The following is a 12,398-nucleotide window of genomic DNA, read 5'->3' on the forward strand; positions in this document are numbered from 1 at the left end:
GAAAATGGAGTTAAAAATTTGGAAAATGGGGACTAGATGGAAAGGAAGGCTCAAAGAATATGGGAAGATCAGTGGATGTGATTGAACATAGCAGAAAGTGGATGGTGTGTATGGGGTATATTAAAAGGTACATTGGGAATAATTTTAAAAAGGTAAAATTTGGATTTAATGAAAAATGGTGATTCACCCCATGTCTCAAGTACTTAGGAAAACTTGAAAATCAAAGAATAAAAGTTTTGGTCGTACCCTTAAGTACCACTTGTCATGTATATGCTATGCCAAATGGATCCTCATGAGGACTTGGGTGAGTCATATCCTAGATTAATAATTGGTAATCCCATGTGTACATGAATAGATGGTGATTAGGTGGTAATAGAGGACTATGTAAGATAATGAAAAGTGAACAAAATAGAAAATTAAAATATTTATTTAATTTGGGAAGATGGAAGATAAAGGGTCTAGGTAAATAATTACCACATAAATATTTACCAAGGGCTAGACATTAGGGATAAAATAGAAATCATTTTAGATGAGGAATGAGGATGATAGGGATAGAGATAAATATTAAATAATAAAAATATTGTTGAATTAATATATATGTTGAGAACAAGGAAATTTATCAAATGTAAATGATCAATTTTAGAAGAAATAATCAAAATTGGCAAAGTGCCAATTTTAGGTGTCTACAATTATAGTTGGGAGTGATGGTTTTTTTAAGGAACTTTTTGGGCTTAGATAATTTGGTAAGTACGGTAGACTAAAGTTGAGGAACTTTGTTAAACCTAGTGAGGGATTGTGCTTAATCTTTTCGCTATCTAAGACCTAAATGAAAAGGTTTTTGGGCAAGAAAACTTCATTGTATTTTATGCTAAGAATCACTCGTTGAGTTCTTTATATATTTTCATTAAAAATAACGTGATATTAGAAATATGCTTATCTGTTGCATGGTATCCCATATAGATAATTGTAAGTGTTCTGGGATGATCCCATTGAATTTGGATTAAAATTGGGGAGGTCCAAGTTGAGATCCATATGTCCTTTGTTGAGACTTCTTACATGGGTTGCTATATTTTCAACTTCTTGGTTCTCCAACCTAAAATTAATCATTTTAGTTGATGGGAAACATTAAATTTACTCTTGTTAAAATATTTAATAATAGTCAATTAACTAGACTATTATAAGAATATTGGATGTCACTATAATGTAATTGAAATCAAGGGGTTAAGAATGTTATTACTATATTATTAAGGGGACATTTATGTATGATGATCTACAAGCTATAGAGTCATCAACTATCTTAAGTATTGCACTACTATTGATCATGCTTAAAGCAAGCGTGTAGTAATAGATGTATGTCTTTCAAGGTTCAATGAATTATTTATATGACCTTGTTAATACATGTTTCATAAATGATTATATACTTAATTTTATAGAATACTATTGTAATGGGACCTTAGTTGGAGCCATGTAAAATATTTTGCATAGTTCATACATGTCATGCTATTTTTTCTACTAGTTTATAGGGATTTACACTTGTGTGCTTGAAATGTGGGATCATCTTGTAAAGTTAAGAAAACACCTCAAACACACACATGAAACATTGCATTAGAGTTAGTAATCACAAAAACATGTTAGTGAACCAAAAAATCTCAAAATCGTTCCATGCTCCTCTATCCCTAAAGATCCTTAAGATTCAAGGTGGCCCTCACATGGAAGAGCACTTGATCTCTTGGATGTCAACCTAGAGAACACGATTTAAATGATGATTCTAGGATCAAAATGAATGCAACTAAGATCCTAGTGAATGGTGAGATGATGATATGAATGAAAGTTAAGGATGCAAGATGAAAAGCTAGTTATGATCAAGATGGTGGAGATGATATGAGGCTAAGTTAATTCCAAATTGAAGATTATGATGAGCTAATTAAGCTAGATGAAGATGAAAAAGTATGTACTTGATATGCAATTTAGGCTAAATGATCTAAAACATAATGCAATTAAGCTAAATGCTATGATGCTAATGCTAGAAGACTTAGATGCTTGAAGATGACAAATGAACTCCTTGATAACTTGAAAAAGGACTATAATTTGGATGCACAAGATTGAGATCCTTGAATTGAAGAAATGAGCTTTATTTATAGGCAAATAGAGAAATGGATGGTTGAGATTGAGTAATTTCAACAAGGGCTAGGATTGAAAGTTATCAATCCATGGGAGAGATTCAATCCAATCCCAAGTTGACAAATGTCACCTTGAGAGGGCTTGAGAGGATATTAAACAAGCAATTAGAGATAACCTCAAGGAGTGACATCATTGGATAACATCATTAACCAGGGAGGCATGCTATTACCCAGGAGGTAAACCCTTGTGCAACAAGGGAAAATGGTTAAAGGGACAACCATCATGGCTAAGGGGTGTGGGCTTGTAAGAGGCATGAAATACATTTTCAAGACTTTAGAGGTTAACTTGCTAGAGGGTAGATAACCCTTAAGTCTCACGTAAGAGCCTTACAAGTTTGGAAGACTCAACAAGTTAACTTGTTGAAATAGATAAAGTCTTAAATGCATATTGAAGACTTTCTTCCAAATTTGGAGAAGTGACCCCCAAATTTAGGGAAAGGACATGATTAGGAGATTAGACATGATGAGGAAGTTTCTAGAAGGATGATTAGGGGAATAATGGAAAATGTAGGATTTTGCAAGTGGGTGAGGAAAATAGATATTTTAGCAAATTAAAATGATTTAATTTAGCCAAAAGGAATGCAACTTGCATTTGTAGGATTTTGCAAGTGGGGGGACTATTCACAAATAAATAATGATTTATTTATTTGCAAAGGGGATTTTCAATGAAATGTGAATTTAATCAAAATGGGAAAAGGGGATTTTAATCAAATAAATAAGATTTATTTAATCAAATGGCTAAGGGTACTTGATCAAACCTTAGTTTAATTAATAGGTTAGGCTAGAAGGAGATTTAATCAAATATTTAATTTGATTAAAAGGTCAATTAGAAGAATAGGGATTTTAATTAAATCTTAATTTAATTAATTAGAATAATTAAGGATAGTTAATGAATAAAAGTCACTTAATTCATTGTACAACTTTTAGGTGTCTACAACACTCTTTATTGATGTTTAGTCTTTAAATTTAGTCCATAGTTCATACCAACTTTGTACCTAGCTATGTTTAGATCTCCATGCTTGGAGAGATAGACCTTATATAGTAGTATTCTTGACAAAACTAAGGTAATCATTATTCTCAACTGCATGAGATAATCTCAAAATTTGTGAACTTTGGTGGGTTTGCAAGAAAAAATATTAATATGCTAGGGTTTAATTAATTCCCTTCGGGTGGAAAGTTGTATCATCATTATTTATTAATTGGATGAGGAGTTTTCTAGTAAGATTTCCAAGTGTATGTTCCCTTGAGAGTCCTTATGAGGAAAACTACATGCAAGTTCAATATCATTTAGAATTAGGTATGCAGGCAATGCTTGAGAAATGATACCTTTGTGACCTCAAGTAATTAGCAAGGGTTCAAGGGATAACTCTAAAGTTTGAGGTTGTTTCTAAACAAGTTTTACCTTTGTTAGAATGTTTTCATTGATGTCATTGATATTTTTTTGATTCAGCAAAATGAGTCCAGTATACTCTGGTATGAGTCCAACAAGCTCTGGCATACATTTGAGTCTGACATATATCTTTTTGGTCTGCATTGATATGTACTACTAGATATTCCCATAAGGTTTTGGAAATAGATTTTGTTTGTGGTCTAATGTCTATTTCTGAGATTTTAGATGATAACATTTTGTTGCAGCACAATTATGGGTCTGATAATAGTATGGCTTGTTTACCAGCATTGTGCAGTGTGAAGGTGTTGATCCAGTCTTCTCCAAAAACTTCGACAATAAGATGGTTTTGATGTTTTCACCTATTCTATAAATCGTGGAGAAGTTCTTTTGTATTTTGGCTGAATTCTCTGATATGGTAAGAACATTTGAGCAATACCATGTGATGCTCTGCAAAAAAGGATTAGAAAATCTGTTTGATGGCAACACACACAAGAGCACAAGAAACAAATGTTAGTGTTAGCAACAAAAGATTATCCTAAACAGGCATATCAAGAGAGATATTAAGCATGAAATAGAAAGCATACAAACATAGAATACATAAACTATACTCCTCCAAATGCTAATCAAAATGCTCATAGTTGCTCCTCCCTTGTTGGTCTCCTCTCCAAGTTCCACATGACTGTAGCTCTCAGCTTTTAGCACTAGTCATGGATGCCATATGGAGATTCAAGATGGTTGAATATGATAAACAAATGCTATGCAAGTGTAGATAGTGATGCTATGAAAAATATCTATGCTGATACCAGTATAACAACAATACTCTAATGCTTCCTCCTTTGCTTGAGGAGAAGGGTTCTATTTATAGAAGAAATGGGGAAATGAAGGGTTAAGATTGAGTAATCTTAACAAAGGTTAGGATTAAAAGATATTCAATCCATGTGAGATTTTCAACCCAATCCCATGTTGACAAGTGTCACCATGAGGAGGCTTGAGAGGAGAGATAAGGAGCATTAAATGTTTGAGGGGACATGATGGTTACCCTAGTCAAAGAAATAAATGCTTTGAAGAGACGCATGAGTCAAAAGGATGGTTAAGTTAGAGGAAAGTCTCTAACCAAAGGTAAAAGGTGAGTTAACCATAAATGGTTATGTAAGAGCCTTTAATGGTTTGGAAGACTTTAGAGGTCAACCATTTGAAGACTTAAAGCCTTAAATTCCTTAAATTCCTTTCAAATACTTTGAGGGCTTTGAGAAGTGACTCCGAGTTGCTTAGGAATGTGACAATATTTAGGGGATGGATTAGGCTAATTTAGAAGGAGTTAGAAGAATCTAGAAGGGATTTAGGCATGCAAGTGGGTTTTGTAGAGAATGCAAGTGGGAGGAATTTTGAGATTTTCAATTAAAATAAAATCATTTATTTCAATTAAATGGTGTAATTTGCATTTGGGTAGATATTTAAATAAAGATTAATTTATTTAAATGTGAATGTGAATTTTGGATTGAAATAAATCTTAATTTATTTACATGAAAATAAGGAAGATAAAGCATTTAAATGCTTGAAGACTTTGAGGGAAACCATTAAAGGCTTAAGAAGACTCTAGAAAGAAGCCATTAAGTTTGAAGACTTTAAGGAAAACCATTAAAGTCTTAAGAAGACTTTAAGGGAAGCCATTAAGTTTGAAGACTTTAAGGGAAACCATTAAAGGCTTGAGAAGACTCTAGAAGGAAGCCATTAAGTTTGAAGACTTTAAGGGAAACCATTAAAGGTTTCAAGTGGGTGAGGATAAATAGGATTTTAAATAAATAATTTATTTAAAATAGTTGTGCAACTTGCATTTGTAGGAAAATACAAGTGGGTGGAGGATAAAGGTGATTTAAATAAATGATTTATTTAAAATAGTTGTGCAACTTGCATTTGTTGGAAAATACAAGTGGGTAGAGAATAAAGGTGATTTAAATAAATGTTAATTTATTTAAATGTGAGAGGTGGGATTTTGGGGGAATTTAAATAAATATGAATTTATTTAAATGTGAGAGAAGATTTAATTAAATAAATAGGATTTATTTATTTAATTAATGGTTTGAATTTGGTTAAGTGAATTAAATCAAATAAATTGAATAATTTATTTTATTTAATAGGAGAAGAGGGTTAAGATGAATTAATTAAATATATTAATTTAATTAATTATTGATTGATGGTTAAATAATCAAATAAATACTAAATATTCAATTAATTAAGTGGACAGATTTATGTGACTACATTTGCCCCTCTTTGAGATGGTGTGGTTTTATCGCGTCGTTTCAAAGAAAGAAAAATAGGTGTGAAGAAATGTGCCCCATAAATGTTAATTTAGTGGGTGGTATGCCCCCTCGAGAGATGGGCTGAATTTTTTTGAAAAATCAGGCGATCCCTCAAAAAAGAACGAGAAGTGGAGGGGAGGTAGAATAGAAGAAATTAGCAATAACGGTGAAAGAATGGAAGAAAATAGAGTAAATACGGAGAAATGGCAAGCCAGTGAGTACCCGTAGGTTATGCAGGAGATACAATACAAATGTGGTGTTGTGCTTTTGAATGATGTTATATAATTGATCAAAATGGTTGGACAATCTGGTGCAATTAGTTAAATTGCCCCGGTCGAGTCAAAGCGCGATAGTTGATGTCAGTTGTTTGCTTGGACAAGATAAAGTCTGAGTAAGTGAATCAAAGTGACCTGATGGTGACTTAGAAAATTGATGTAATTGTCTATTGGATTGTGTTTGATTGGTTGATCAATTGATAGTGTGTGTGTGTGATGGATGGTTGTGGTTAATCATAGCAGCCCCATTGCGACTAGGTCATTATGATAAATGCCTGATGTAGTCTAGGATTACCATGATCGATTACCTGTTCAGACCTGAAGATACTTGATCAGAGTATCTATTGATAGTCTAGGTGTGTGTGATTCGAGGTATCTATGCAGATAGAGTAACTTGCTTGATTGGGTTGATGGGAAATGATGTAGGGTATGTGATGTTGATTATCGAGATGGGGAGGGTGAGGGAGTGTTTGATGTTTAGATAGAAGAAATGGAGGACCTATGATGCATTCCTATGGAAGAAAAGGAAAATAGAGTATCCATTGTCATTACTATGTATGCATGATATGCATCTATTATGAATGTATGGATGGATGGAATGCAACGGAATGCAATATATACAGATGAGATGGAATGGCGATCCATAGTGCTTTATTTTTCATCATTGAGCTTTAAAATGTTGTAAGAAATGCAAGCAACTTGACATACTGATTCAAGATGACCTGAGTATTCCTTACATGGATTTTGATATAGCAAGTTAATACAAGCAACTTGATATAATTGATCAAGTTGCCCTGAGTATTGCTTGTGGAACAGATAAGGATCATCTCCTTTCATGCATGACTTGGAACGTCCTCCTTGATCTTGGGTTGATCGTATCCCGAGACAAGTTCATACCGTAATAAGAGATAACACCTTTATCCAGTTTGGATGAGGTAGGAGGAACCAAAGAAAGAGCATTGTACCTGCAAGCAAACATCATATATGAAGAATAAAGAATAAAGAATAAAGAATATGGATCCTCAATAATGGTTCATGCTTTTATGGTCGAGGTATACGCTATAGTCAGCAAGCCGTAGTGATATATGATTGTATTTCGCATAAGATCATGTAACTTAGTGAACTTCCCATGTAGACACCATTAGTACATGCCCCAAAACTTCATCAGAATAATTCACAAAAGACATTCAAACAATGCTTAGGAACCATCCTAGCCACTCTAATCACTCGTGGATATCCCGGAGTAGCGTAGGAACCTGATATATATAAATGAATGAATAAACTACAAATAAACCAAGTATTTGATAGCTTAAACAAAATTTTCTTGTCAAAGAAAATGTCATGATGCCTTTGTTTTGGTAAGGAAGGATGCATCCTTGTTAAGACAGTTTGTGTGTTGATGTTGGTTGTTTGGTCGATTTGATAAGTGGTCATCATTTGAGTATTTCACAAGGTTTGCTTGGTGTCTGCTTGGATGAGTATGTATAAGGTGTTGCCATGTTTTTGTTTATTTGATGTTTTTGAAATGTTTTTGGGTTTTGTGAGATAGTTTTCCAATGTTTTTGGTATTTTGATGATTGTTTTGAATGTTTTTGGTATTTTGATTATTGTTTTTGAATGTTTTGGAGTTTTTGTGATTGTTTTGAATGTTTTTGGAGTTTTTGTGAGACAGTTTTGAATGAAGAACCCAATGAATCACAAGTAATGTAGAACCCACTTCCATCAAAATAGGTTAAGGGCATTGCCCCCAGTTTAGACATGACTATGAAAAAGCGGGATGCAAGATGCATGAAGTACTTTCTTGATTGCAAATCAATAACAAGCCATGGTTTGGATGGATGGATGTGTGTATGAATGAATGCGATCACAACAAGCCTGAAAGACAATGGAGCCATACCCTTTATGAGTGGTACATGTTTGCCAGGTTTTCACCATCGCACTTACCCAAGGTGCCACCAGAGTGGTTGTTCACCGTTTGGATGTATTATCTTTTATTTATTATTTTGATGTTTTTGTATTTTCTTCAGGACATTTTTCTGAATGTTTTTGGTATTTTGTTGGTATGTATGGGGGCTTGATGCTCTGTATAGCTTATGTATAAAACCATTTGAGGTGCATGTTGTTGATCGGATCTGCTAGCGATTCTCCTTCTGAAGTAGCCACCTGATATACCCCAGACCCAAATACAACAGTGATAAGATATGGACCCAACCAGTTTGATGTGAACTTTCCCTAATGCTCTCAGTTGGGTTGGTTATGAGGATTCTCTCATAGAACAAGATCACCTACCTCAAATGTACAAGGTCTAACTCAGTGATTATAGCTTCTGCTCATGCGTTGTTGATAAGCTTTGAGGTGATTGTATGCAACTTGTCATTTCTCATCAAGTAGCTCTAAGTCCTGAAGACGTGATACCCTGTAGGCTTCATCATCTATTAGATTATGCAAGGAAACCCGTAGTGATGGTATCTCGACCTCAATAGGTAAGATAGCTTCTGCACCATAGACCAGTGAGTAAGGAGTTGTGTCTGTAAGGGTTTGAATACTAGTTCGATATGCCCATAGTGCTAGATTCAATTGAACATGCCAATCACGACCGACATCATTGATTGTCTTCTTTAGGATTCTTAATATGTTCTTGTTTGACGCTTCGGCCTGACCATTGCCTTGTGGGTAATAGGGAGTGGAAAAGCGGTGTTGGATGTGAAATTTGTCACAGAGTTCACGGACATCCTGATTTTTGAAAGGAAGACCGTTATCTGTGATGATAGACATGGGGACACCATACCGATAGATGATGTAATTGAGGATGAATGAGGTGATCAGCTTTCCGGTAACTTGGGTAAGTGGAACAACTTCAATCCACTTTGTGAAGTATTCGGTGGCGGTAATAATGAATTTGTGGCCGTTGGATGAAGATGGATGGACTTTACCCACAAGGTCAAGTCCCCATTGACAAAAAGGCCATGGTGTTGTGATTGGTTGCAATTCCTATGCTGGTGCATGTATCAGGTCTCCATGAACTTGACATTTCTTGCATTTTCTGACAAAGTGGTAGGAGTCTTTTTCCATGGATGGCCAATAATATCGAGCTCGTATGATCTTCTTGGCTAGTGACGGGCTAGGCCACTTGAGTGAGTCCCACAAATTCCTTCATGTACTTCTTCCAAGGCCTTTTTTATCTCATCTTGTTCTAGACATCGAAGGAGAGTACCATCAAGACTGCGTCGGTATAGGGTTTCAGCAATAATGGTATATCAAGCAGTTTACCAAATGAAGGTTTTACGTTGGTTATTTGATTGGTTAGGAGGAAAGGTGTGATCGCGGAGATAGGTGTAGAACTCACCGTACCATGGGGATTTGGAACCAACAAGATCACATATCATCTCAGATTCGGGGATATCATAAGCGGGGATCCAAAGTTGTTCTACCAAGAACTTGTAGCATGTTGAATTTTGTGGAAGACCTAGGAGAGATGCGATGGTATCCATAGCGTCAGCAACTCGATTCTGTTCTCTGGGTATCTTCTCAAAGGTGATAGTAGTAAATGATGCCTTTAATTTGTCCACCATTTGCTTGTATGGCATGAGCTTATCATCCTTGGTCTGATATTCATCTGTTGCTTGTTGAATGAGCAGTTGGGAATCTCCAGATACTTGTAGTTCTTGTAACTTCCATTGTACGATGAGCCTAAGTCCTGTAATTAAGGCCTCATATTCAGCTATGTTGTTTGTGCATGGAAATGCAAGCCTGTAAGATTTCAAGTTGCTCTCACCTTGAGGTGTGATAAATAGAATGCCTGCCCTCGAGTCATGCCTAGTGTGTGAACCATCAAAGTACAACTTCCATGATTGTGCTTCTGTGATCAGGAATATCTCTTCATCTGGAAAATTGGAAATGAGAGGATGATTGCCTATGAGTGGCGCATGGGCCAACTGATCTGCAATGACCTGACCTTTGATAGCCTTACGGTCCACATACTCGATGTCAAATTCACTGAGAATCATCACCCATTTGGCCAAGCAGCCTGTCAATGCTACTTTGCTAAGTAAGTATTTGAGTGGATCAATCTTTGCAATGAGTTGTACCTTGTGTGTTAATAGATAGTGCCTTAGTTTAGTGGCTGCCAAGATTACTGCTAGGAAAGCTCACTCAATAGGGGTGTAATTGAGTTCATAGCCAACCAGTGTGCGAGAGATGTAGTAAACAACACACTCTTTCCCTTCTGCATTATGTTGTGCTAGTAGTACACCCAATGTTGTACTTGTTGCGGATATATAGAGTAATAGAGGCCTACTTGGATCTAGTGGGATCAACAATGGTGTATTCATGAGATAATCTTTAAGCATCTGGAATGCTTGTTGGCATCTAGCATCTCACTGAAAATGGATGTTCTTGTGTAGCAGGTATGTAAATGGGTGACACTTATCTACCAGTTGTGCGATGAATCTATGAATAGATTGGAGCCACCCTTGTAGTGTCCTAAGCTGATTGATATTCTCTGGAGGTGGCATGTCCATGATTGCCTTGACTTTTGTTGGATCGACCTCAATTCCTTTTTTTGAGACAATATATCCTAGAAGTTTCCCTGAGGTTACTCCAAAGACACATTTCTTTGGGTTGAGTCGAACATGATATTGTTCTAGCCTATCAAAGATTTTCTCTAATATGTCCAGATGACCTTCTCTTGTGAGTGATTTTGCTAGTAAGTCATCAACATAATCTTCCATTATGGTATGCATCATATCATGGAAGATAGTAGTCATTACTCGTTGATAGGTCGCTCTTGCATTCTTTAGACCAAAAGGCATTACATTCCAGCAGTATGTGCCCCATGGACATGTGAAGGTTGTCTTGTGTTGATCCTCTGGTGTGATCTTTATCTAATTATACCCTAAAAAGCCATCCATGAGTGAAAGCATGGCATGTCCTACTGTTAGGTCCACTATGATATTGATATTTGGTAGGGGAAAGTCATCCTTAGGACATGCCTTGTTCAGATCTCTGAAGTCAGTACAAATGTGAATGCCCCCTTTTAGTTTGTTGATAGGCATAATGTTGGATATCCAATCCACATAATCAATGGGTCTAATGAAGCCAACATCTAGAAGTTTCTTGAGTTCAGCTTTGACTAATACTGCTATCTAAGGATGCATCTTATGAAGTTTTTGCTTGACAGGCTTGGCTCCTTTTGCTACTGTGAGGTGATGCATGACTAAATCAGGATCAAGTCCAGGCATGTCTGCATATGACCATGTGAAGTTAATCTAGTGCTTCTGGAAGAAATCGACAAACTTGGGTTGTTCCTCTGAAGTTATCAGAGATGCCAGATGTATGAGGTGAGGAGTTTCAGGAGTCCCCACATTGTATTCTTTGGTTTCTTCAATGCAAATTGTTGATCGTTCCCATTGTGTGCTATAGGGAAGGATGTCAAACCTTTCATCCTTAGGTGCCTCAGAGAGGTTTTCACCATTGGATACGCTATTTCTTTTTACTTTTGTAGGATCAAACATTACCACAATGTGGTTTTCACTGGAAGATCCATGCTTTATTGCTATATTTTTGTAGCTAAAAGGTTTGGCATCCACCCCAAAGTATGTTGCGCTATTAAGTTCTATGGAAAATCCAGCTTTGTGATCCCCGCTTGGTATGTTATCCCGTAAGTCCAAGAAGTCAATAATCTCCTCATCGTTTTGGAAGTGGTCAAGACATGGGGGATTAGGTTGGTTCCATTCGATGAGTTCAGGATGGATAATGGGCATTACTTCATCAATTAGGTTAAGTTCATTAGATGTATCAATGAGGGTTAAGATGTTATGGTAAAGGTCATTGATGGTACTCTCCCTATCAGAATCAGGCGTAGGATGTGACATAGGGTCTGTGGAAGAAGTTTCCAGCTCAGGAACCCAAGAGGTCTTTATTTGTGCTTCTCCGTAAACAGGGATGTCTTTGCAGGGTGGAGGTAGTGATGTGTCTTCCTCATCTAAAGTATTACGCTGAACAGAATCAAATTCCCACTCATGTGATTCAGTCTCTGAGTTGCTTTCCAGTAACCAGTTACTGTACCATACTGGGATATCCTTTGAGTTAAACACTGCAGGTGTGATCGGTTGATGTACCTTTGTGGATGAAATGATTGGTGCTACAGGAAGAATGAGGGGGATTAATGAATTCAATACAGGGAGCATTGGGAGTGTTGATTATGCTACTTCTACTAGAATTGTTGGTGTTGTAGATACTGCTGGGTATTCGG

The sequence above is a fragment of the Cryptomeria japonica genome, chromosome 8, assembly GCF_030272615.1.
Source record: "Cryptomeria japonica chromosome 8, Sugi_1.0, whole genome shotgun sequence".
Lineage (NCBI taxonomy): Eukaryota > Viridiplantae > Streptophyta > Pinopsida > Cupressales > Cupressaceae > Cryptomeria > Cryptomeria japonica.